Source organism: Myotis lucifugus, unplaced genomic scaffold (genome assembly GCF_000147115.1).
Source record: "Myotis lucifugus unplaced genomic scaffold, Myoluc2.0 scaffold_3197, whole genome shotgun sequence".
Classification (NCBI taxonomy): Eukaryota; Metazoa; Chordata; class Mammalia; order Chiroptera; family Vespertilionidae; genus Myotis; species Myotis lucifugus.
Genome location: NW_005874245.1, coordinates 6,108 through 9,742, shown reverse-complemented (window position 1 = coordinate 9,742; position 3,635 = coordinate 6,108). Strand labels below are relative to the sequence as shown.

The 3,635-nt window shown below is 39.0% G+C and overlaps 1 pseudogene; it reads right to left on the bottom strand.

Annotated features, from left to right (window-relative positions):
* Positions 1-2,391: 2,391 nt before the first annotated feature.
* Positions 2,392-3,105, bottom strand: LOC102418450 (annotated as a pseudogene).
* Between the last annotated feature and the right edge of the window lie 530 nt (positions 3,106-3,635).

Below are 3,635 nucleotides of genomic sequence, written 5' to 3'. Positions count from 1 at the left end.
ATCTTTTCTAGTTTCCAGTGATGATATAGACTCCTTTTTATATTGATTGAGCTATTTCAAAGTGAAGTTTAGCTATCCAAGGGAGTCAAGTGTCTTGTCCCAGAAGCTCCATGCTTTACATTTGATTTTTCTAAAGCACTTAAAATGGAAATATTTATGAAGAATTCTTAGCTCAGGGAATGAAGGCAGTAATAAAAACAGGAGAACAGGGAAATAAATCAATTTTGAGAAAAATTAAAATTTGAAGATTGTCCTTTATCTAAATTTAGAGGACATTATAACTAGGAAGTACCAATAAAAAGATAACAATGTCTCCAAAATAATTGCTTGGTTGTTTTTCTTGTCAGGAAAAAAGAAATGATGCTGTCAAAGGTGTGGGAGCTATTAAAGTCCTGCAACTAGTTTGAAAAGAGAAGATAATAACCTGTTAGTGTCTTTGTTAACAACAAAGTGATAGTGATTTTGTTAAAAATTTTAAAAGGGCTTTGGATGGTTTTCTCAGTGGATAGAGTGTCCTAAGGGTTCCAGGTTCCATTCCCCTTCAAGGTCAAATACCTCGGTTGCGGGTTCGCTCCCTGCCCCTGGTTGGAATGCATGTGGGTAGCAACCGATCAATGTGTCTCTCACATCTCTCTCTCTCTCTCTCTCTCTCTCTCTCTCTCTCTCTCTCTCTCTCTCCCTCCCTCCCTCCCTTTCTCCCTCTCTCTCCTTCCTCTTCTCCACTCTAAATAAATAAATAAATAAATAAATAAATAAATAAATAAATGGAAAAAATATCCTCAAATGAGGATTAAAAGAGGGAATCTTTTAAGGTAATCTTGATATTGTTACAGAGTAGGAAAATTTTTAGGCCTGCTTAATTACCTAGCCACCTCAGCAGCTTACAGCCTGTGCAAAGTTTCTAGGAACTGAGCTCACACACCTGAGCAACGGCCCACAAAGAACAAACAGATCAACACACCTGAGCAACAGGCCTACAAAGAACAGACAGATCAAAATTAAGAATAGTCCTAACCTTTAAGTTACCCAGAAATGAATAACAGGAGGACGATGAATAGCTTGGCTAAAACTACGCAATTAGCTTTTGTAACTTGGCTTTGCATGCTATGGGAACCTGAACACGGATGTAGTTGTCCCCTTTAAACATTGGACTCTGCAGATGGTCGTGGCTGCTTCTCTCTTGGGCTTCCCGAGTGGAGGAGCGGACACTGGCCAGTCAATAAAGGCTCTCTACATTTTAATCAGTCTGGAGTTCTGGTCATTCTGTCGCTCGCACTCCACAACAATATGAAGAAAAATAATTTCTTCCATGGAATGCAAGGCTTCAATTATAAGTCATCTAAAGATACAAAAAGTTTTCAAAATACCAATGATAAAGAAGAATGCTTACTAATACAATCATGTACTGTTAATTGGGAAATCAGCATTTTAGTTAGGGTGTGTCGTGTTTAGTTCTGATCTCATAAAATCATCTGAAATAGGGCAAATTCTCTGTGCAGTTAAGATAAAATATGTAGACTGCATGCAAAACAGTTGAAATATCTTCCTCCTGTAGTTGAAATGTTCCAAATAAAATATCACGAATATAATATTTTTAAAACTATTGCATTTCTTTGAATCAAATCATTTTAATTTATAAAAACTCTTAATACTAAATATAATTAACTTAGTTGGGCCATTCCGACTCCCCATGTTTCTCTATGTTCTTCTTTGATGTGGGCTTATACTAGTAAAGCAAAGCTAAGTTTGCTTTGTCCATGGGAAATTGCAACAATGCACTCTACCACTGAAGCCCCAGTCCCCACTAAGCCCAGAAACAGAGTTGATTGTATTTGCCTCCGATCACCCCTTCCATTCTGCTCCTAAAGATCCATTACATCACTCCTGTGAGAAAGACCAACATAACAAAGGAGAAATTCAAAATCTATAAATTCTCAATTCATGATTTATGTATAAAAATCTTTGACTCCTACTGGAGTTTTCTTTCTGATTTTATTTCTCTTGCTCAATTCCGACTGAAGGTTAAATTCAATCAAGATACTGTAATAACTTGGGAACTTATTCACAACAATAAAGATCAATTAGGTATCATTATACTCTGTAATCTTCACTTTCTTGTCATTTTGTTTGAGAAGTTTTGATTGACATTCTGAGGAGATTTAAAGTATTGAAGAAATAATTAACCCTAGTAGTACGACTTGTCATTTTATCTTGAGCTCAATTAAGCTGTACTTTAAACATTCAGTTTCCATTTTTTAATTTCTTCTTTTATTTAAAACTCAGTTATATTTCTCCTAATTTCCAGTTAATCATTTAGTACACCAGAATATCACGCCATTTATAAATTTAAAAGTTATGCCAAAGCATCAGTGTTATTTTTTTATTTATTTATTTTTTTTCATTTACAAAAGATAGGCTATGTTTATTTAGAGTCACAAGCAGCTAACTCACTCAGTGTGACTCAAACCACAAGTAGCCATTTCCACTTCACTCCACTCTGAGTCCTACTGCTGGGGCCATTCACAGGTTGACAAGTTTCTCGTTGAGGGCAATCTGTGACTGCGTGAGATTGGCCAGGTAGGTCACCATCAGTAGGTCATTGATGTTGCTGTTGAGCATGGTCTCAAAGTCCTCGGAACGATCTTGAGTACTTGGTTAACCAGACTCATCAAGAAGCGGCCCACAGTATTGTCAGCAGACACCTTTCCAGACAGCACGTCCTCCGCACACTGCAACACTGTGCTGAGGGCATCCTGGATGCGAGCCGAGGACCCTGCTACTTGCTGCAAGTCACTTGAGAGTCCAATCACCCGGTTGGTGCTAAAACAGGTCTTCATGATCAGGTCAACGCCAATGTGCTCAGTGTCATAGTTCGCGTATTTCATTGTCAGAGGTGTGAACATCACCCCATGGTCCTCCCCGGGACACCCATTAAAGTGCTGACATAAGCCTTGATGCTCATGCGACCATTCTGGAGGCTCGTGTCCACAGTGAGGTAAATGGGATTGGGGGCCTCCCGGCTGTAGTACTCATGATTAGCACAGAGTGCTCTGTGATGTCATGGCCTGTAGCGTACGAGCCCAGAATGAGCTCATTTGGAGAAGTCTGTAAAACATCTATATTTTAGTATTGTCATAGTTCAACGCATTATATATCCACATACCTCTCCTATATTATATTAGAAAAAATATTCTCACTATATAAGCTTGTGCCCTGCCTCCATTCTTTTTTTTTTAATATGTTTTTATTGTTTTCAGAGAGGAAGGGAGAGATAGAAACATCAATGATGAGAGAGACTCATCAGTGGGCTCTCTCATGCATGCCCCCTACCAGGGATCTAAACCGAGCATGTGCTCTGACTGGGAATCAAACTGTGACCATCGATGAGAGAGAAACATCGATCAGCTGCTTCCTGCACACCCCCTACTGGGGATGTGCCCACAACCAAGGTACATGCCCTTGACTGGAATCGAACCTGGGACCCTTCAGTCCGCAGGCCGATGCTCTATCCACTGAGCCAAACTGGTTAGGGCTAAATAATATTTCTTGAGCAGATATTTAATTAACACTATTCTAGTAGCTGAAGAGCAGCATTAACAGACAAATTTCCCAACACTAATACAGTTACATTTGAG